Below are 25,046 nucleotides of genomic sequence, written 5' to 3' on the forward strand. Positions count from 1 at the left end.
GAAACCCCACACCCTGCTCCGTCCGCCACCCAGCCGAAGCCTCTTCCCCGACGACGTCGTCCACAGCAACACTCGACGTCCCTCATCCACCGTACCGGATGAGGATTCGTCGTCGATCTCATCGTCCCGCCGGTTCAGCCACCCCGTCCTCCACCTCCAAGGAGCTGCCCCGATGTCCCCCTCGTCTTTCGCGCCACCTCCATTCCCACACCGCCGTCTTCACCTGCACCACCGGAAGAGCATCATCATCACCGTTTCCTCGGATGAAGTTGCGGCCTAATCGGCGCCACCAAAGAGGTTGTACACTAATCGCCACATTTTCTTCTTGATTCGATCTCACGGTGCTGCCGGCGCTCGGTCCTGAGCCGACACGGCGCGGATCCATCCACGGCGGCGTCGCCGGCCACTTCCTCCACGGCGTCGCTCCCTCGGCGGCAACGTCCACATCAGTAGGAGCTGCTGCTGCTTTAGCTCTCGCTCGCGCTGCTACTCTGCTCTTGCTCTCGGTCCCCTACCTGGTCTGCTCTTGCTATTGCTCGCGCTGCTGCTCTCGCTCTTGCTCTTGCTTGCGATGCTGCTCCGATTTAGCTACACTTCAGTCGACTAAATCGACTTTTGGGTCAGTCGATTTTCAGGGGGGTGGGAGGGCTCGCCGGGGTGAACGAAGAACCAGCCGCAGCGGGGAGGGGGGCTCGCCGGAGAGGTACCCCACTATCTATCTTAGGGTTCAGGATGGGGGCAGTGGTCTCCGGCGGTGGCGGGGCGTTGGCGGGGCGGTGGCGTCGGGGTCGCCGGAGAAAAAAGTTTGGCACGGGGGGGAGCTAGAGGGATGGCTGGGGCGGCGGCAGACCGGCGGTGGGGAGTGTTTTCGGGGCGGGCGGGGCGGCACACCGCCGGCCGCGGGCGGCGGGGGGCTGCTGTTTGGCCGGTGGTGGCTGGCGGCTCAGGGGGGTGGAGGTTGAAGATGAACCGCAGGCCCTTGATTTCGTATCCAACGGCTGCAAAATCGACTGACCAGAGATGAAAAAGTCAGTCGACCGATGTGTAGCCTCACCTTGCTAGTGCGTTCAGTTTCGACAGCAAAATTCAGTTTCGATAGTTAAGTTCAGTTTCGACAGTTAAGTTCAGTTTCGACAGTTAAATTCAGTTTCGACAGTTAAGTTCAGAGATGAGCGGCTGATGTATTTTACATCTAGCACTTTGTGGTTATGTATTTTACATCATGTATTGGAGATGCTATTAGAATTCCACTCAGGTTAACGTTGTTCGTTGTCTCTCTTGTCTTGCTTCAGCCTCGGCGTCGTACAACTCATCGGAGCTGCTCCAACAAGGAAACCCTCCATCACAGCGGAGCAGTACCTCGGGCTCCATCTCCAGACGCCTAAGATCTTCTTCCCCTCCTCCGACAGCCAAGTCAGCCGGAGCATCCTCACCGGCCAACCCAATCACACTGAGATCGACATGGCTTCGCCAAAGAGGTTGTACACTTGTTGCATCTCTTTTTTACTCTACATGTTATATATATTGTCCACTGAGCACTCGTAGTAACGGGAAATATGATTATTTTATCCTACTATATGACAAGCAGTGAGGTACCAGGCAACTTAGCTATCCGTGATGGACTCTCTTGAACGCCATCATTATTTATCTCTGCGCGTTTGAGTTGTGCATTTGTCGATGGGCCTGGGAGTTGAGTTAGTATGGCAGTGGCATGGGTCCAAAGTAATAGAAGTAGCACAAAAACATTTTTTTAGTGTAGGATTTTCCTTGCTCAAGCCTGCCTACTACAATCTCCAGTGCTTGAAAGGAAAAGTGAATGAAAAACATCGGAATTGGAAAGTTTCCTATGGTACTACTTTTCATGAATTTGGGGCAAAGGAATGGAGCAAAGGAAAACTGTAGGATTTGTTCCTTTAGTGTCTCCTTGAAAGAAAAACCGTAGGAATTCTAATTTCCACTTCTCATCCTTTTCATATTCCTATTCATCAAGGACAAGACTAAGAGATAGTAGCATAATAGCATTATAACCGTACATTTTCTTGTGGTTTGACTTAATCTCACCATGCTTTTTTGCATCCTGTGATCTTCCAATTGTTGTGAATCAAACACCCAGATTGGCAGAAATCCTGTGTTTTTAAATTCTCTGTTTTGCACGTGCATTCCTATCCTATTCCTGTCTATTTCCTATCCCTGCATTGTTAGAATCCTCAAATTCAAACAAGCCCTTACTCAATTACTTCTATTACAGATATGTGTCAAAGAAAACCTTGTGTGGTTTGTCCTGCTCCTGCGGCGCTGTGTTCCACCCCAGCTCAGCTGCTCCAACGACGGAAGGGTTCACCACAGCAAGGATCCGCTCTCTAGACTGTCTTTCGCCGCCTCAAATCTTCTTCCCCGCCGCCGGCAGCCACGGCAACTGCATTACCATCATCAACTGAGCAGATGACCTTGAGGACTACACGGGTCCGCAAGAGAGGTCGCACTCTTCTGTGTCTGCTTACGTTATGCGTCGCTTAATATGATGACATGCTACATTATCATCGTGTTCACCTATTAGACTCCGAGTCAGGTCCAAACTAATGCTGAAACTTGAATTTTTAAATGGTTGTGGGGTACATATTGGGGTAGCAATCAGTACTATCTGTCTACTATCTGGTTAATCTCCGGTGTCTACTATGAGTTTCATGTTGGGTGCAAACAAACATTAAAGGAGCCATTATCTGTATTTTTTAACTAAAGCTATTATCTACCTGCTATCATTGGTTTTGGGTCTATCCACAGTTTGCTACCATCACTCTGGATTTGTGCATGCACTCCTTACATAATCTCACTATGTTTTATTCCTATGCATGCCAGTTATTGTACACAATGGAACTAATCATGTAGAGCAAAAGAGACGAGCCTTGCGTGGCAATAAAATCTCATGCAGACGTCGTTCCATGGTGGGCGCAAAGGCAGCCCCCCTCCACCCATTTCGGATCGTAATCAAGAGGAAGATAACTGTTCTGAGGGGGATTCAAAAGGAGAAGACCACTCCTATTTACCCCATGAGGTCTTCGCTCTAACTTGGCATGCTGATGTTGGTAATATCATGCATATGGTGCCTTGCATTGCTTACTGTATACATTAAAGATGTCATCTGCTTAGTTTAGACATGCTTTGTGTCAATGCCATCTGTTTAGTTTCTTTATCGTATATGTGAATCGTGCAATGCCATCTTGTCTAGCTAGGCATCATATATGTGAATTTTGCAATGCCACCCTGGTTAGCCAGTCATCTTATATGTGAATTATATCATGCCATCATTTTTTTATTACGTGTTAAATTTGTCAACAATTTTAGTACATTCAATTACTCTTCCTGTGCATCAGCCATTCGGCACGGTCATGGAAAAATCTGGAGTGGAAACAAGGTCTTCAGAGCAGACAATGCTATCTGACGAAGCGCATGTCTTGCTGGTTACCGATAGCTCCTCAGAGGAGGATTCAAAGAAAGATGACCAGTCCTATTCCCCCCCCCCCCCCGAGGTGCATGCTCTAACTTGGCAGGGTTATGTTGCTCATATCATGCATATGGTATCTTGCATTGCTATGTTATTTCCTTAGTTTAGACATGATTTGTGTGAATGCCACCTGTTTAGTGTCTAATTACCATATATGTGAATTACGCAATGCCATCTTGTTGCAAGACATTATATATGTGAATTATGCAATGCTATCTTGTTGAAAGGCATTATATATGTGAATTATGCAATGCCATGATGTTTAGCCAAACGTCATATATGTGAATTATATCATGCCATCCTTTTTTTGTATTTCTCATTACTTTTGTCGACAATGTTTGTATATTCAACTGCTCTTCCTATGCATCAGCCATTTGAATTGGTGATGGAGAAATCTGGAGTGAAAACAAGGTCTTTAGAGCAGACAATGCTACCTGTTGAAGCAGATATGTTGCTGGTTACAGATAGCTCTTCAAAGGAGGATTCAGAGGCAGATGACCAGTCCTATTATCCCCCTGAGGTGTATGCTCAAACTTGGCAGGGTTATATTACTCATATAATGCATATGTTGTATTGCAATGCTTAGTTTTTACATCATATACACAATATTGAATGCCATCTCCTTAGTTGACACATCACATATGCGATTGCCCTCTGCTCACTTCCTTAGTATATAAATCATATATTTGAATTATGTCATGCCATGATGTTTACATAGACAGCATGTATCTGAATTATGGCATGCCAACCCATTTTCTAAAGACATAATATAGTTATATCATCTCATCCTGTTTACATAGTCATCATATTTTAAATTATGTCATTCTATCCGTGAATTATATCATGTCATCATGTTTCCATCGACGGCATGTTTGTGATTTATGGCATGCCAACCACTTTAATAGACACATCGTATAGTTATATCATGTCATCCTGTTTACATAGTCATCATATTTTGAAGTATGTCATTCTATCCTGTTTAGTTAGCCATCATACATGTGAAATTGTGTCATGCTATCCTGTTTAATTAGCCATCATATATGTGAAATTATGTCCTGCTATTCTGTTTGCTTAGACAACATAAATGTGAATTATTTCATGCCCTGTTTTCTTCCCTACTATCCATTGCACCTGTCTATCTTACAATGTATGTACATTCAATTACTTTTCTTGTTTATTAGCCATTTCAATTGGAGGGAGTGATGGCAGTATCTGTGGGAGTAAAAACACGGTCTTCAGAAAAGATCGTGCTACCTGTCGATGCAGATAGAACCACGGTTGTACTTGCCCAAGAACCAGCCACACCACACATTACCCACACTCATGCAGATTGTACCCCTACCCAGTTGGACAGAGAACCAGCTACACCCCTTCTAACCCCAACCCCAGCAGATAGACACCCAGTTCCCGTTGACACAGCACCGTCTCCACCACAGAGCACCGAAACACGAGCAGTTAGTAAGGCAACTGCAGTGCCCAAATCACGAGGACCACCACTCCGAACCCGAAGTCAACGCTTAAAGCAGAAGAAGAATTGTTCTCAGGTCAGGTTCCGTAGCTATGGTTCATACTACTTTGCTCTTACATCACTGTATTTACTGATACCAACTAATTTCAAATTTGAAGGATGCAACTGAAACTCCAATAGCGCAACAGGTATGTTTTAAACCTGTTTCTTCAAAGTGTTTGGTTGTTTGCTGTTGTAACTTGCTCTATGTTGATTTAAGTTTCAATTGAATAAACAGTTATGTTCTCATGCCATGCACATTACAAGTGTTGTTATTGTTGTGTAGTTTCCCACACTTATATTCTGTCTATGCTGTTTTGTCTTAAATAGATATGATTCGAACTGTGTCTATCTTGATTTGGCAACATAAACTAGAATGATATAGACCATACAGTGACCATACTACATAGATATATGTTTGTTTCATGCTGTTATCCTGTCCACCTTACTACTGAACTGGTTTACCAAAATGAGTTTCATATACTACATTGTAAACCTGAGATGTGTTTGTTTGTTTCTCTTTTAGAACGCGGATAAAATATTGGAGAAGAGTACCCTGTTATGCAATGGTAAAGGAAGTAATGCAGATAAGGTTCAAGATAGTGAGACATCCCTGTTGGTCTCCAAAAAGCTGATAAAAACTATATTGAAGACACTGAGACAACCCCAAAGTCCTGTCTTGATGTAGTGTTCGAGTTACTGGCTACCACTGCTGGCACCAGCTCTTCGAACTCGTTGCCTGAATCAGTTTGGCTTCTTGAGTCTCAACTTCAAGTTGAAAGACATCGATCAGATGTTATGCGACAGGAAGCCGAAGGACTGAGGAAGTCCCTACAGAATTCAGATGCATACTTTCTGGTGCAACAGCAAACGCTGGAGGACTTAAGCGCCAAACAAGAGAAAGTTAATAAGCTTGCTAAGCATCTTGCCAGCATTATGGGTACCCAGGATATTGTTTCTTGAGCTCTTCTGAAGTGGTTTCAGTTCTGGACTTGTTTTCCTGCGGCGTTTATATGCTGTTGTGTTCCCTATATTTGCACTGGTGGAGAACTTTGATGCCCAGTGGATGTAATATGTGTAATAGCCGTGATAGCCTAGTGTAAGTTGCTTGCTTATTTATTTCCTTGTTGTCTTGTTTATTTGTTTGCTTGTAGTCAGTGCAGTTCTTTTTCTGCGGTTTGCTAGTGGCTGCAATAACCTATTTTTTAAAACTAGGCCACAATAACCATGGGCTAATATTTACTGTAGTGACACTGGGCCTCCTACGGGCCGTAGAAACAGTGGGCCTTCTACGGGTCGTAGAAACAGTGGGCCTTCTACGGGCCGTAGAAACAGTGAGCCTTCTACGGGCCGTAGAAACAATGGGCCTTCTACGGGCCGTATCATCAATGGGCCTTATACGGGCCGTATGATCGATTGGCCAAACATGGGCCAAACAGACCGCATTCTGGCCGTAAACGGACTAGAGTTGGAATCGTCTGTTCATGGGCCGACCATAATGGGCCATCGTTAATAGGCCGTATTTGATGACGCTATGAAAACGGCCCAACGTATTAACGGACCACAAACGGGCCGACTGTAACCACGGGCTGAATTTGGCCCACAAGCAGAAAATGACAGTAACGGGCCGTAAGTAAACGAATGCTGGAAAATAGCCCAAGAATAAATGGGCTCTGAGAAGGCCGGAAGATAACATGGGCTGGAAACGGCCCAACGGAATAACGGGCCGTTAATGGGTATAAAGTGATACACTGTTCTTTACATGCCAGTTTCACCACGGGCCGTTAATGGGTGTAAAGTGATACACTGTTCATTACGGGCCAGTTTCACCACGGGCCGTTAATAGGCCAAGAGTTACATAGGGCCTCATATGGGCCGAAAGACGTCATGGGCCATACATGGGCCAGAAGTGAAAACGGGCTGGAATCATACTGGATGGCCCAGATGACGCTACTGGGCCTAATTCGAATAGGGCGTAACAGGCCTTGGGTTAGCGGGCTGTAAATGGGCTATATGCGAACAGGCCGTTAACAGGCTTTCCATGGGCCGGCCCGCCACCTTTTGACCAAGTCAAACGGGCTGGCCTTTTCACAGGAATGGGCCTCTGTTGGGCCGTGCCACGTGTCGACGTATCATAGGCGCCTTCTGTCCAATGAGTGGATGACATCTGTCCCAGCGATGAGCCGACACGTGTTTCCTCCAGCCAATGGTGATTTTACACGTGGAAAATCCCCATTGGTCGGGGCTATTAACGGGTTATCGGATCCAAAACCCGACCCGATAGCTTAACGGCGTTCCGTTACGGTGGATGCCACGTGTCGGTCACCCTTGACGAAAGCACTTCTGTGACGCGCGATTTATCATCGTGGAAGTGGACACTTCCATGATGATAATTTTGGTAATGTCATGGAACACTTCTACGACAGCACAGGTATGACTATCTTGATTCTGTCATAAATTTGTCATGGATGTACATGCATGACAAAAAACGCGACCTACTGTGACAAACACATATCATCACGGAAGTGTATTTTTTTGTAGTGTGACCCATGGTCTATGTGAGAGTTCTATGTGGGGTTAGGTACGTGTTCATGGGCTTGCGTCAAGAGGAAGATATCACTCAACCCATGGAGAGGATGACATCAAGTGGTGATCGTCATCAAGATTGCCGTGTGCAAGTTCAAGTGGAGCATCACGAAGAGATCAAGTGCTTGAAGCTTGTCGTCCATTGTGGTGACAATGGACTTGTGAAGAGGTGCCGAAGAGTGGCTCACCCATAGTGGACTATGGGGGAGTAATCATCTAGTCTTCATCGAGCCAACGCAATCAAGAAAGGTGGCCCAACTTGAGGGAGTCAAGATCGCATCATCTAGCTCAGGTGGACCATGTGCAAGGTAAAGGTTTGCCCTTGATAGGTTTTCTATTTTACCGGTCTCATGGTGGTAGTTGGGAGACCGGGTTATAGGATCGATAGCCGTACTATCAAGGGGGGCTCTCAAGTGAGTAGCTTGATCGTATCGTTCATCGAGAGCTCAAACCATTGCATCCTTGCATCATGTTTCTTGGTTCTTGTTTGGTTCTCTTTGTGAGTCTTAGAGCTTATGGTCATCTTGATGACAAGCTTGAGTTCATCGAAAACGGAGTTTGCATGCGTCTTCTATGATGTTTTCGATGTTGGAGGTTTTACCGGTCTTATCCGAGGAAGGGTTCTCACCATTTTCTCTTGGGCCTTTTCTCATTTGCTTCTTATTGGTATTTCTATCAAGATTGTCTTAGCCCTTGTCGCTAGCTTTCCAACAAACTTGGTTTCGTCGAATTCGGAGTCCGTTTGCAGAAGTTGTGTCAGTTTTGGTGTTCTGAAAAAGGCTGCAGCGGTACTACCGCGGACAGGAGCGGATGTAATTTTTTACTACCGCTCTTGGGAGCGGTACTACCGCTTGGAGTAGTACTACCGCGGCTACTTCCGTGGCTACTTTCGCTCGGGACCAAAAACTCGTCACAAGTCCAGCGGTGGTAGGCACGGATGTAATTTTTTAGTACCGCTCGCAAGCAGTAGTACCGCTACCCTTAGCAGTAGTACCGCTACCCCTAGCGGTAGTACCATGAGGTCAAGCGGTACTACCGCTCTGATGGTTGTTCTGGCTTTTTTGCCTCCTCCTTGGAGCGGTAATACCGCTCGGTGCGGGCTGTGACAATAACGGTTGGATTTTTCCCCACCTATAAAAGGGGGTCTTCTTCCCCAATAAACTTATCTCTTGAGCTCGTGTTCTTCCCCCATTGTTGACCTTCTTCGAGCTTGCTAACTCTCAATCCCTCCATGGATTCTTGCTAGTTTTGAGGGAAAAGAGAGAGGAGATCTAGATCCGCATTTCCACCAATCACTTTCTCCTCTATGTGAGGGGTACCCTTGGATCTAGATCTTGGAGTTCTTGGTGTTCTCCTTCTTGTTCTTCCTCTCATTTTCCTCCCTAGCTTTAGTTGCTTCGGTGGGATTTGAGAGAGAAGGACTTGGGCACTCCGTGTTCCCTTGCCATTGCATTTGGTGCATAGGTTTGAGTTCTCCACGGTGATACATGGAAGTGAAGTTTGAGAAGCTTATTACTCTTGGGTGTTTGGGCACCCTAGAGCTTGTTCCCCTTGGGTGCCTTGGCACCCTAGACGGTTGGTGTTGTTCGGAGCTCAATCATTGTGGTGTAAAGCTCCGGGCAAGCGTCGGGGTCTCCAATTAGGTTGTGGAGATCGCCCCGAGCAATTTGACGGGTACCGGTGACTACCCCCAAGGGTTGCCAAAGTGTACAGGTTCGGTGACTGCCCCCAAGGGTTGCCATTTGTACGGGTTCGGTGACCGCCCTCAAGGGTCCCTTAGGGGAATCACGGCATCTTGTATTGTGCGAGGGTGTGAGGAGATTACGGTGGCCCTAGTGGCTTCTTGGGGAGCATTGTGCCTCCACACCGCTCCAAACGGAGATTAGCATCCGCAAGGGTGTGAACTTCGGGATACATCGTCGTCTCCGTGTGCCTCGGTTATCTCTTACCCGAGCCCTTTACTTATGCACTTTACTTTGTGATAGCCATATTGTTTCTTGTCTTATATCTTGCTATCACCTAAGTAGTTTTTCTTGCTTAGCATAAGTTGTTGGTGCACATAGGTGAGCCTAGTTGTTGTAGGTTTTGTGCTTGACAAATTAACCGCTAGGTTTATTCCGCATTTGTTCAAGCATCAATCGTAATTATTTTAAAGCGCCTATTCACCCCCCCCCCTAGGCGACATCCACGATCTTTCAAAGTGGAGACCCACGCGAGGGAGACGGATCTCTCGGTGGTGTACACCATCGACCCGGCCATGGTGGACGACTACATCAACACCGTTGAGCAGTTGCTTGCTCGAGACAAGTACAAGGTAGTCGGCATCAACCTCCAGTACACCGGCGGTCGTCCCAACATAGATCAGAAGGTTGCCGTTGCCCAGTGGTGCGTGCGCCATCACGTCCTCATCTACCACTATTGCATGGCCACAGAGCCTTGCGACCGTTTCACCAGGTTTTTCAACAGCACCGACTACAAGTTCGCTACGGTGGAAACCACCAACGATGTAAAAGCGCTCAGGGTTACGGGCTTGGCCTACAAGAACCTTGTCAAAATTCGTGAGCACTACAGGGTCTGGGGCAGCACGAAGAAGGACTCCCTAGTTGAACATGCCCCGGCCATCATCGACCCATACTACGAAAAGATGAAGCAGGATGCCAACATAACACATCTCGTATCCTGGCACGGGGTTTGGATGCGGCAACTGGATGAACCTCACCTCAGGTTCATGGCCAAGAGCGTGTACACATGCTACGAGATGCACAGGCGGATCGTTGACATGAGGAAGTGCCTCGTTACCGAGATCGACGAGGCTGGATCGAGCCACAAGCAGAGCAGTAACGGCAAGCATCCCAAGAAGTAGATGATGATCAGATGATCGTTTATCCTAGTTAATCATGCATGTAATATATAGTTGACTTTGGTGTGTGGAAATGTCATGTGTGCAGTAGCCACCGATGTACTATGCAGGTAATAGTTTACTTTGGTATGTGCAAATGTCATGTGTGTAGTAGCCACCTATGTAATTGGATGTTTAATTTGGTTATGCAACCATGTCCTTATAAGTGTGTGTGTGTGTGTGTATGTTGTTATTCTGTATGAATCCCAACGCACAACACACACACATCTTATTAGCAGCAATCGTCTGTGTTATTATCGGTCTTCACACACATTTCTGATTACAGACTTGTTTGCCGCGTATCACACACATCTGGTTAAATTGAACCGTTTCTGTTATTTTGGCTCAACGCAAAAAGTTCATCCGAGTGAACCGTATGCCGTCTATCGCACACATCGTGATCTGGCTGACCATTTCTTTTGTGTTGCCTAATCACAAAAAGTTCATCCAAGTGAACCGTATGCTGTATATCGCACACACCTTCATCTGGCTGCCTGTTTCTGTTCTTCTGCCTCATCGCAAACAGTTCATTGAACTGAACCGTATGCCTTTCATCGCACACGCAACTAAATTATGAACCGTGTTTGATGCATCCGTCATCGCAAACGTTTTGCATCTTTTTTGACAGGTTTTTCTACATCAGCATTTGCGATTATTGCATCGCACATAGTTTCGTCGAAGGGTCTCTGATCGTAGTGTCGCGTTAGCAGCATCCTGCAGTAGTGGGTGCAGGTATTAAAGAAGAATTCAATTAGTACGTTCACAACACTAAGCTTGCTCCCTTCATCGTAGATAAGCTTACTCAGCATTACAACCTTACTGTCGTTCACCAAAAAGTTTAAGTATCATTCTCGTGATTCTAGAGTCTCATTTTGCCTTTATGATAGAACGTTTAGTATTCCTTAGAAGAATTCTTTGATGCATGCAAAATTCCTTACTGGGGCTCGTTAGATGAACTACCAAAATCTGAGTATGAAATGTTCCTGAGCAGCCTCTGTTGTGGTGAGGATAGGGGGGTTGCACAAGCTAGAATAAAAAGTATGCAATTTCCCTCCATCCCTTACTTTGCACTCTTTAATCGCAAATGCATCATAGGTAAACAAGACTGCAGCACACTTTGTGCCCCAGATTTGAACCTTACACATACTACTTTAACATGCATTAAATGTTATAATCTGGGAGCAATTGTTTCATGGAGCCTGTAACGTAATGCTGATAGTGGTCATTTATATGGAGGAATTTATTCCTCTCGCTTAGCTGCAAGGCTAAGAGTTTCACCTTTGCCTAATGATCCCATTTTACCCACTAGATATTTAGACTTTGATGCCATGCGGTGTCATAAGTTCATTAAGTATGGAGCCACAAATTACAATTGTAACTTGATGTTCGATACAAAAACTTATTGTACCTGTTATTTTTCCTGCACCTGCTATCCTTGATTACAAGGACAAAGGAAGGTACTACATTTATGAGAGAGATGCACGTGAGTACAACGCAATAGTGGAAGCTGCTCATCGAGCTGAGGAGGCCGCGCCCAAAGCCTCCACGAGCTATCATTTTGACTATTATCCGAGCCAGGGATGGTGATCACCAAGCTAGGCAAAAGCCTAAGCTTGGGGGAGTACGTATTTCTCACCGACATTACTTTCACCTTCATACATTTCATTCTAGTTGTCGGTGTTCACACCATTTCATTGTATAATCCATGTTAGTTTTATTTTCTTGCTTTCTTCTTCTGTGTTTGAAAAACTTTATAAAAAATCCAAAAATATTTCTCACTTCTTAACGATTTTTCTTTCTGGTTCAAATTAGTTGTAGTATTAAAAGAAAACCCAAAAAGATTTCCCGTTTCTTCTTTTGCTTGTTGGGAGCTTTCCTGTGTAAATATTTTTTCTCGTTTTTGCTTCTCCTTCTTTAATTTGCTTCTTTCAAGAAAAAACTAAAAACTTCAAAAATATTTCAGTGTGTTTCTCTGAAATTCTTTTCTTTTGTTGAGTGGTACTAAGGAGAAGACCACGAATAAAATGTTGAGTGGCTCTCATACGCATTATCGTTGATCTAACAAAGAGCCCATACTATTTTGTCTTCTCCTTTAAATAAAATGTTTGTAGATTCCAGCTTAGTCCATGGCACTCTTGCACTATTATCATTTTCATATCATTCGGTCGTGCAAGTGAAAGGCAGCAATGAAGATATATGATGAAGTGACTGAGGCAAGGAAAGGCGGGTATGAACTCAACTTCTTTTTGTTTTTGTAAATATGTTTAACTTAGTATCCATGATTCATCATATTATGATTAAACATGTTTATGATGACAATTAGAGATTATAGTTGCTCATGCCATGCTTAAGTAGTTAGGAGTGGATAATGATTTATTTGAGATGTCAAGATGCATGAAAATGGTTGTGATGTAGTATGATGATATGGTATCCTCCTCTGAATGTTTCAAGTGGCTTGACTTGGCACATGTTCACGCATGTAGTTGATTCTAAACCAACATAGACTCCACAATATTTATGTTCATTGTGTTTATATCCTACTCATGCTAGTACTCAATGTTAATTATTCATAATGCATGATCATGACCGTTTTCGCTCTGTAGCTGGTTGCTTCTCAACCTAATTGCTAGCACGCACCTGTACTAAGTGGGGAATACTGCTTGTGCATCCAAATCCTTAAACCAAAGTTTTTCCAGATGAGTCCACTATATCTTCCTATGTGCGGTATTACTCTACCGTTCTAAGTAAATTTGCATGTGCCACCTCTAAAAATTCAAATGAACAACTTTTTTGTGTGTTTGTACCGCTCATGGAACGATAGGGGTGGTCAGTATCTTCTATGCTAAGCGGGTTATTCTCATGATGAGTATTAATTCACTCGTCCTTGCACGAGAGGGACCAGTAATCGGGATGCCTAGTCCCATGATAAAAATTGCAAATAATTAAACAAAACTCCCCCGAACTATTGTTGGTATGGAGGGCACCCGAGGATTCGGCTAGCCATGACTTGTGTTTGCTCGTGGAGGGGGAGTAAACTTTACTTTTACTGCTTGGGAACACCGCTAATTTGTTTAGCATGGAAGATATTGAAAACTCTTAGTCATAAGGTTGAAAGGAAAGGTATACCTCCCAAAATTATATTTATCTCTGATTTAAGATTGAGCTCTGGCACCTCTGCAAATCCCTGCTTCCCTCTGTGAAGGGTCTATCTATTTACTTTTATGTTATTTTACTTTTATTATTGAGTCATCACCTTCTCAAACAAGCACCAATCCTGAGAGCACTATTGTCATCCTCATGCATTGTGTATAGTTAATGTTGTGTGCATCATGACGGGATCTCTTCTACCATGAAATACAATGTTTAGTCGCAGCTTGAACTTTGGAGGTGCTTTGCATTTATGTTTTGCGGTCTCGAAAAGGGCTAGCATGATACCATTATTGTCATATTATATCATGATTGTTTTGACAAAGTGTTGGCATTTGAGATATTTTATTATTGCTCGCTAGTTGATTATGCCATTGATATGAGTGAATATAATTTCTAAGAGTTATCATCTGCATGGTTAGTCATGATCTTTGCTGAAAATCTGGGTAGTATTTAAGCATATATATGAACACAAGAACTAAGGAGTTCGTAAAAGTTTTTCTTTATCACTTTTAGTTTGTCAACTGAATTACTTGAGGACAAGCAATGGGTTAAGCTTGGGGGAGTTGATACGTCTCCGCCGTATCTACTTTTCCTAACGGTTTTGCTCTTGTTTTGGACTCTAATTTGCATGATTTGAATGAAACTAACCCGGACTGACGCTATTTTCAGCACAACTACCATGGTGTTGTTTTTGTGCAGAAATAAAAGTTCTCGGAATTGGACGAAACTTTTTGGAGAATTATTTTGGAATAAAAGAAAAATACTGGAACCAAGACCCACTAGAGGGGGGCCCAGCTGCCCACTAGGCACCAGGGCGCGCCACCCCCCTCTGGCGCGCCCTAGTGGGTAGTGGGGCCCACAAGGCTCCGCTGACCCTAATCTCGGTCCTATAAATTCCTATTTCCCGAGAAAAATAGGAGAGGAAGTTTCATCGCGTTTTACGATATGGAGCCGCCGCCACCTCCTGTTCTTCATCGGGAAGCCATATCTAGAGTCCGTTTGGGGCTCCGAAGATGGGGATCTTCCGTCTTCGTCATCATCAACCATCCTCCATCACCAATTTCATGATGCTCACCACCGAGAGTGAGTAATTCCTTCGTAGTCTTGCTGGACGCTGATGGTTTGGATGAGATTCATCATGTAATCGAGTTAGTTTTGTTAGGGCTTGATCCCTAGTATCCACTATGTTCTGAGATTGATGTTGCTATGACTTTGCTATGCTTAATGCTTGCCACTAGGGCCTGGTGTATACTACACAACTTGTTCTTGTAGACTCGTGTTGGGCCTCCAAGCGCAGAGTTTTGTAGGACAGTAGCAAATTTCTCTCAAGTGGATGACCTAAGGTTTATCAATCCATGGGAGGCCTAGGATGAAGATGGTTTCTTCAAACAACCCTGCAACCAAATAATAAAAAGTCTCTTGTGTCCCCAACACACCAAATACAATGGTAAATTGTATAGGTGCACTAGTTCGGTGAAGAGATGGTGATACAAGTGTAGTAATGATAGTAGATATTGATTTTTCTAATAGGAACAACAAAAAACAGAAAGGTAGCAATTGATAAAACGGAGCACAAACGGTATTGCAATGCTTGAAAATGAGGCCTAGGGTCCGTACTTTCACTACTGCAATCTCTCAATAATGCTAATATCATTGGATCATATAACCATCCCTCAACGTGCGATGAAGAATCACTCCAAAGTTCCTATGTAGTGGAGAACATAAGAAGAAATTGTTGGTAGGGTACGAAACCACCTCGAAGCTATTCTTTCCAATCAATCTATCCAAGAGTTCGTACTAAAATAACACCAAGTTATCCTTTCCGATCGATCTATCAAGAGTTCATACTAAGATAACACCAAATATTTCCAGATTCATAATACTCAATCCAACACAAAGAACCTCAAAGAGTGCCCAAAGATTTCTACCAGAGAAACAAAGACAAGAATGTGCATCAAACCCTATGCATAGATCACCCCAATGTCACCTCGGGAATCCGCGAGTTGAGTGCCAAAACATATATCAAGTGAATCAATATGGTACCCCATTGTCACCACGGGTATTCATAGCAAGACATACATAAAGTGTTCTCAAATCCATAAAAGTATTCAATCTGATAAGAACGAAATCTCGAAGGGAAAGCTCAATTCACAACAAGATAGAGAGGGGAGAACACCATATGATCCAACTAAATTAACAAAGCCCGCGATACATTAAGATCGTGACATCTCAAGAACACGAGAGAGAGAGAGAGATTAAGCACATAGCTACTGGTACAAACCCACAGCCCCAAGGGTGGACTACTCCCTCCTAATCATGGTGGCCGCCGGGATGATGAAGATGGCCACCAGTGATGATTTCCCCCTCCGGTAGGGTGCCGGAACAGGGTCTAGATTGGTTTTTTGTGGCTACAGAGACTTGTGGCGGTGGAACTTCTGATCTATCGACTCCCCTAGGATTTTTGGAATATTTGGGAATTTATAGGGCGAAGAGGCGGTGCGGGAGGGCACCGAGGTGGGCACAACAAACCAGGGCGCGCTTGGGCCCCCAGGCGCGCCCACGTGGGTTGTGCCCCCCTCGGGGCACCCCTCTGGTACTTCTTTGGCCCAAGTTGTGTCCTCTGGTCCATAAAAATTCTCCAAAAAGTTTCGTTGCGTTTGGACTCCGTTTTGTATTAATTTTCTGCGATGTAAAAAACAAGCAAAAAACAACAACTTGCACTGGGCACTATGTCAATAGGTTAGTCCCAAAAATGATATAAAGTTGCTATAAAATGATTGTAAAACATCCAAGAATGATAATATATTAGCATGAATACTTCATAAATTATAGATACGTTGGAGACGTATCAGCATCCCCAAGCTTAATTCCCACTCGTCCTTGAGTAGGTAAATGATAAAAGAAATAATTTATGAAGTGTGAATGCTAGCAAAGTGCATAAGTTTGATCAATGATAATTTCAATCACTTTTCCTAGCATCATAACAGCAATTCTTTCTCATAAAACTTCTCATGTTAAAGTAGCAACCAATTCACATGTTAAGGTTCAAACAATGAATTCTCTTGAAACTCAACAACCTATGTTCTCAGTCACCAAGCAATTGCAATTCAACTTATTCAACAAAATCTAAGTAAGAGCTCCACATACTAAATCATCATATAGTCTTCTATGATTGCTAGTACTCAAAGCATATTCTTATAACAAATGGAATCCATCGAACACAAAGAAAGATAGGGGCTTAATGTTTTGCCTCCCGACTCATTTATCATAGAGATAATTGTCAACAATAATAATTCATGGTCAAATATATTTGACTGGTCATATGTGCCTAGACCTTTCCCCACCACATGATGCTTGCCAACTAGAGAATAATTGAGGTTGAAATGAGAATGCATTCTATTCACTCTTACATAAAAGTAAATATGAAAAAGTAAAAGATACGCCCTTCGCGGAGGGAAGCAGAGGTTGTCATGCGCTTTTTATTTGGATGCCCAAGCTCTTAATGCAAAGGAACATCATGTTATATTGCCCTTATGATAGCGACCTTTATTATGCAGTCCGTCGCTTTTATTAGTTTGCCATCACAGGTTCGTACAACGCTCAATTTTCCTTTACAATAAAAGATCATTCATATTTAGGAGCAATTTTTGTTGCTTCATGTACCGATGACTGATACATCTCCAACGTATCTATAACTTTTTATTGTTCCATGCTATATTATATTCTGTTTTGGATGTTTATTGGGCTTTATTATACACTTTTATATTATTTTTGGGACTAACCTATTAACCAGAGGCCCAGCCCAAATTGCTGTTTTTTTGCCTATTTCAGTGTTTCGAAGGAAAAGGATATCAAACGGAGTCCAAACGGAATGAAACCTTCGGGAACATGATTTTTGGAACAAACGTGATCCTGAGGACTTGGAGTCTACGTAAAGCAATCAATGAGGAGAGCACGAGGCAGGGGCACGCCCACCTCCCCCTACTCCTCACATTAACATCAATCGATGGCCATCTCCCTAGCTCGTTGATTAGCCGCGTTGATGTGAGATTTTCTCCTTTTTTGTCTTCTCCACATAACCCCCATCATCATATTCTATTCCACCCATAGTGCTATATCCATGGCTCGCGCTCATGTATTGCGTGAAAGTTGAAAAAAGTTTGAGATTACTAAAGTATGAAAGAATTGCTTGGCTTGTCATCGGGGTTGTGCATGATGAGAGCATTCTTGTGTGACGAAAATGGAGCATGACCAAACTATATGATTTTGTAGGGATGAACTTTCTTTAGCCATGTTATTTTGAGAAGACATAATTGCTTAGTTAGTATGCTTGAAGTATTATTACTTTTATGTCAACATTAAACTTTTATCTTCAATCTTTCAGATCTGAATATTCATACCACAATTAAGAGGGTTACATTGAAAACTATGTTAAGTAGCATTCCACATCAAAAAATTTGTTTTCATCATTTACCTACTCGAGGACGAGCAGGAATTAAGCCTGGGGATGCTTGATACGTCTCCAACGTATCTATAATTTTTGATTGTTCCATGCTATATTATATTTTGTTTTGGATGTTTATTGGGCTTTATTATACACTTTTATATTATTTTTGGGACTAACCTATTAACCGGAGGCCCAACCAAAATTGTTGTTTTTTTTGCCTATTTCAGTGTTTCGAAGGAAAAGGATATCAAACGGAGTCCAAACGGAATGAAACCTTCGGGAACGTGATTTTCGGAACAAACGTGATCCAGAGGACTTGGAGTCTACGTAAAGCAATCAACGAGGAGAGCACGAGGCAGGGGGCGCGCCCACCTCCCCCAGGCGCGCCCTCCACCCTCGTGGGCCCCTCGTTGCTCCACCGACGTACTTCTTCCTCCTATATATACCCATGTACCCTGGAAACATCATATACAGAGCCAAAACCCTATTTCCACCGCCGCAACCTTCTGTACCCGTGAGATCCCATCTTGGGGCCTTTTCCGGCGCTCCGCCGGAGGGGGCATTGATCGCGGAGGGCTTCTACATCAACACCATAGCCTCTCCGATGATGTGTGAGTAGTATACCTCAGACCTTCGGGTCCATAGTTATTAGCTAGATGGCTTCTTCTCTCTCTTTGGATCTCAATACAAAGTTCTCCTCGATCTTCTTGGAGATCTATTCGATGTAATCTTCTTTTGCGGTGTATTTGTCGAGATCCGATGAATTGTGGGTTTATGATCAAGTTTATCTATGAACAATATTTGAATCTCCTCTGAATTCTTTTATGTATGATTGGTTATCTTTGCAAGTCTCTTCGAATTATCAGTTTGGTTTGGCCTACTAGATTGATCTCTCTTGCAATGGGAGAAGTGCTTAGCTTTGGGTTCAATCTTGCGGTGTCCTTTCCCAGTGATAGCAGGGCAGCAAGGCACGTATTGTATTGTTGCCATCAAGGATAAAAAGATGGGGTTTATATCATATTGCATGAGTTTATCCCTCTACATCATGTCATCTTGCTTAAAGCATTACTCTGTTCTTATGAACTTAATACTCTAGATGCATGCTGGATAGCGGTCGATGTGTGGAGTAATAGTAGTAGATGCAGAATCGTTTCGGTCTACTTGTCGCGGACGTGATGCCTATATACATGATCATACCTAGATATTCTCATAACTATGCCCAATTCAATCTTCTTCTTTTTTGCGGGGATATGCTCAATTCTATCAATTGCTCGACAGTAATTCGTTTACCCACCGTAATACTTATGCTATCTTGAGAGAATCCACTAGTGAAACCTATGGCCCCCGGGTCTATTTTCCATCATATTAATCTTCCAACACTTAGCTATTTTTATTACCGTTTATTTTACTTTGCATCTTTATTTCTCTTTATCATAAAAATACCAAAAATATTATCTTATCATATCTATTAGATCTCACTCTAGTAAGTGGCCGTGAAGGGATTGACAACCCCTTTATTGCGTTGGTTGCGAGGTTCTTATTTGTTTGTGTAGGTGCGTGGGACTCGAGCGTGGTCTCCTACTGGATTGATACCTTGGTTCTCAAAAACTGAGGGAAATACTTACGCTACTTTACTGCATCACCATTTCCTCTTCAAGGGAAAACCAACGTAGTGCTCAAGAGGTAGCAAGAAGGATTCTGGCGCCGTTGCCGAGGAGGTCTACGCACAAGTCAGGACATACCAAGTACCCATCACAAACTCTTATCCCTCGCATTACATTATTTGCCATTTGCCTCTTGTTTTCCTCTCCCCCACTTCACCCTCTCCGTTTTATTCGCCCTCTCTTTTCCATTCGCCTCTTTCTCGCTTGCTTCTTGTTTGCTTGTATGTTGGATTGCTTGCTTGTCACGATGGCACAAGATAATACTAAATTGTGTGACTTTACCAATACCAACAATAATGATTTTCTTAGCACTCCGATTGCTCCTCTTACCGATGTTGAATCTTGCGAAATTAATGCTGCTTTGTTGAATCTTGTCATGAAAGATCAATTCGCCGGCCTTCCTAGTGAAGATGCCGCTACCCATCTAAATAGCTTCGTTGATTTGTGTGATATGCAAAAGAAGAAAGATGTGGACAATGATATTGTTAAATTGAAGCTATTTCCTTTTTCGGTTAGAGATCATGCTAAAGCTTGGTTTTGTTCTTTGCCTAAAAATAGTATTGATTCATGGAATAAGTGCACAGATGCTTTTATCTCTAAGTATTTTCCTCCCGCTAAAATCATCTCTCTTAGAAACGATATCATGAATTTTAAGCAACTTGATCATGAACATGTTGCACAAGCTTGGGAGAGGATGAAATTAATGATACGTAATTGCCCTACACATGGTTTGAATCTTTGGATGATTATACAAAAAAATTATGCCGAATTGAATTTTGATTCTAGAAATCTTTTAGATTCGGCCGCGGGAGGCACTTTTATGGAAATCACTTTAGGAGAAGCTACTAAACTCCTAGATAATATTATGGTTAATTATTCTCAATGGCACACCGAAAGATCTACTAATAAAAAAGTGCATGTGATAGAAGAAATTAATGTTTTGAGTGGAAAGATGGATGAACTTATGAAATTATTTGCTACTAAAAGTGTTTCTTGTGATCCTAATGATATGCCTTTGTCTACTTTGATTGAGAATAATAATGAATCTATGGATGTGAATTTTGTTGGTAGGAATAATTTTGGTAACAACGCGTATAGAGGAAACTTTAATCCTAGGCCGTTCCCTAGTAATTCCTCTAATAATTATGGTAATTCCTACAACAATTCTTATGGAAATTTTAATAAGATGCCCTCTGAATTTGAGACTAGTGTTAAGGAGTTTATGAAATCGCAAAAGAATTTCAACGCTTTGCTTGAAGAAAAATTGCTTAAGGTTGATGAATTGGCTAGGAACGTTGATAGAATTTCTCTTGATGTTGATACTTTGAAACTTAGATCTATTCCACATAAGCATGATATCAATGAGTCTCTCAAAGCTATGAGAATTTCCATTGATGAGTGCAAAGAAAGAACCGCTAGGATGCGTGCTAACAAAGATTGCTTTGTGAAAGCGTGTTCTTCTAATTTTTATGAGAATAAAGATGAAGATCTAAAAGTTATTGATGTGTCTCCTATTAAATCTTTGTTTTGCAATATGAATCTTGTTAATGATGGGACTGGAGATGAGTCACCTTTACCTAGAAGGCGTCCCAAAAATTCGGAGTTTTTAGATCTTGATGCAAAAATTGGTAAAAGTGGGATTGAAGAGGTCAAAACTTTAGATATCAATGAACCCGCTATTTTGGATTTCAAGGAATTTAATTATGATAATTGCTCTTTGATAGATTGTATTTCCTTGTTGCAATCCGTGCTAAATTCTCCTCATGCTTATAGTCAAAATAAAGCTTTCACTAAACATATCGTTGATGCTTTGATGCAATCTTATGAAGAAAAACTTGAGTTGGAAGTTTCTATCCCTAGAAAACTTTATGATGAGTGGGAACCTACTATTAAAATTATAATTAAAGATCATGAATGCTATGCTTTGTGTGATTTGGGTGCTAGTGTTTCCATGATCCCAAAAACTTTGTGTGATTTGCTAGGATTCCGTGAATTTGATGATTGTTCTTTAAACTTGCACCTTGCGGATTCCACTATTAAGAAACCTATGGGAAGATTAATGATATTATTATTGTTGCAAATAGGAACTATGTGCCCATATATTTCATTGTTCTTGACATAGATTGCAATCCTTCATGTCCGATTATTCTTGGTAGACCTTTCCTTAGAACGATTGGTGCAATTATTGATATGAAGGAAGGGAATATTAGATTCCAATTTCCGTTAAGGAAAGGCATGGAACACTTTCCTAGAAAGAAAATAAAATTACCTTATGAATCTATTATGAGATCCACTTATGGATTGCCTACTAAAGATGGCAATACCTAGATCTATCCTTATTTTTATGCCTAGCTAGGGGCGTTAAACGATAGCGCTTGTTGGGAGGCAACCCAATTTTATTTTAGTTTTTTGCTTTTTGCTTCTGTTTAGGAATAAATATTTGATCTAGCCTCTGGTTATATTTGTTTTTGTGTTTTAATTAGTGTTTGTGCCAAGTGAAACCTATAGGACCTTCTTGGATGATAGTTATTTGATCTTGCTGAAAATTCCAGAAACTTTCTGTTCACGAAAACAATTGTTAAAAATCACCAGAACGTGATAAAATACTGATTCCAATTGCAGAAGATCAATAAGAAAATTATTTAGGTCGTCCTATTTTGGTAGAATTTTTTGAGTTCCAGAAGTTTGCGTTAGTTACAGATTACTACAGACTGTTCTGTTTTTGACAGATTCTGTTTTTCGTGTGTTGTTTGCTTATTTTGATAAATCTATGGCTAGTAAAATAGTTTATAAACCATAGAGAAGTTGGAATACAGTAAGTTTAACACCAATATAAATAAATAATGAGTTCAATACAGTACCTTGAAGTGGTTTTTTGTTCTCTTTCACTAACGGAGCTCACGAGATTTTCTGTTGAGTTTTGTGTTGTGAAGTTTTCAAGTTTTGGGTAAAAATTTGATGGATTATGGAACAAGGAGTGGCAAGAGACTAAGCTTGGGGATTCCCATGGCACCCCAAAGTAATATAAGGACACCAAAAAGCCAAAGCTTGGGGATGCCCCGGAAGGCATCCCCTCTTTCGTCTTTTTCCATTGGTAACTTTACTTGGAGCTATATTTTTATTCAGCACATGATATGTGTTTTGCTTGGAGTGTCTTGTATGATTTGAGTCTTTGCTTTTTAGTTTACCACAATCATCCTTGCTGTACAGACCTTTTGAGAGACACACACATGATTTCGAATTTATTAGAATACTCTATGTGCTTCACTTATATCTTTTGAGCTATATAGTTTTTGCTCTAGTGCTTCACTTATATCTTTTAGAGCACGGTGGTGGATTTGTTTTATAGAAATTATTGTTCTCTCATGCTTCACTTATATTATTTTGAGAGTCCTATAAAACAGCATGGTAATTTTCTTTAATTGTGAAATTAGTCTTAATATGCTAGGTATTCAAGATTAGTAAAAACTTTCTTATGAGTGTGTTGAATACTAAGAGAAGTTTGATGCTTGATGATTGTTTTGAGATATGGAGGTAGTGATATTAAAGTTGTGCTAGTTGAGTACTTGTGAATTTGGTAAATACTTGTGTTGAAGTTTGCAAGTCCCGTAGCATGCATGTACGGTAAACGTTGTGTAACAAATTTGAAACATGAGGTGTTCTTTCATTGTCCTCCTTATGAGTGGCGGTCGGGGACGAGCGATGGTCTTTTCCTACCAATCTATCCCCCTAGGAGCATGCGCGTAGTGCTTGGTTTTTGAGGACTTGTAGATTTTTGCAATAAGTATGTGAGTTCTTTATGACTAATGTTGAGTCTATGGATTATACGCACTCTTACCCTTCCATCATTGCTAGCCTCTTCGGTACCGTGCATTGCCCTTTCTCACCTTGAGAGTTGGTGCAAACTTCGCCGGTGCATCCAAACCCCGTGATACGATACACTCTATCACACATAAGCTTCCTTATATCTTCCTCAAAACAGCCACCATACCTACCTATTATGGCATTTCCATAGCCATTCCGAGATATATTGCCATGCAACTTTCCACCGTTCCGTTTATCATGACACGTTCATCATTGTCATATTGCCTTGCATGATCATGTAGTTGACATCGTATTTGTGGCAAAGCCACCGTGCATATTATTTCATACATGTCACTCTTGATTCATTGCCTCTCCCGGTACACCGCCGGAGGCATTCATATAGAGTCATACTTTGTTCTAGTATCGAGTTGTAATCATTGAGTTGTAAATAAATAGAGGTGTGATGATCATCATTCATAGAGCATTGTCCCAAAAAAAAGAAAGGCCAAAAGAAAAAAAGAAAGGCCCAAAAAAAGAAAAGAAAATAAAAAGGGGCAATGCTACTATCTTTTTCCATACTTGTGCTTCAAAGTAGCACCATGATCCTTATGATAGATAGTCTCTTGTTTTGTCACTTTCATATACTAGTGGGAATTTTTCGTTATAGAACTTGGCTTGTATATTCCAGCAATGGGCTTCCTCAAATGCCCTAGGTCTTCGTGAGCAAGCAAGTTGGATGCACACCCACTTAGTTTCTTTTGTTGAGCTTTCATACATTTATAGCTCTAGTGCATCCATTGCATGGCAATCCCTACTCCTCACATTAACATAAATCGATGGGCATCTCCCTAGCTCGTTGATTAGCCGCATTGATGTGAGACTTTCTCCTTTTTTGTCTTCTCCACATAACCCCCATCATCATATTCTATTCCACCCATAGTGCTATATCCATGGCTCACGCTCATGTAGTGCGTGAAAGTTGAAAAAAGTTTGAGATTACTAAAGTATGAAACAACTGCTTGGCTTGTCATCGGGGTTGTGCATGATGAGAGCATTCTTGTGTGACGAAAATGGAGCATGACCAAACTATATGATTTTGTAGGGATGAACTTTCTTTAGCCATGTTATTTTGAGAAGACATAATTGCTTAGTTAGTATGCTTGAAGTATTATTACTTTTATGTCAACATTAAACTTTTATCTTGAATCTTTCGGATCTGAATATTCATACCACAATTAAGAGGGTTACATTGAAAACTATGTTAAGTAGCATTCCACATCAAAAAATTTGTTTTTATCATTTACCTACTCGAGGACGAGTAGGAATTAAGCTTGGGGATGCTTGATACGTCTCCAACGTATCTATAATTTTTTATTGTTCCATGCTATATTATATTTTGTTTTGGATGTTTATTGGAATTTATTATACACTTTTATATTATTTTTGGACTAACCTATTAACCAGAGGCCCAGCCCAAATTGCTGTTT

This window comes from Aegilops tauschii, chromosome 1 (genome assembly GCF_002575655.3).
Source record: "Aegilops tauschii subsp. strangulata cultivar AL8/78 chromosome 1, Aet v6.0, whole genome shotgun sequence".
Taxonomy (NCBI): domain Eukaryota; kingdom Viridiplantae; phylum Streptophyta; class Magnoliopsida; order Poales; family Poaceae; genus Aegilops; species Aegilops tauschii.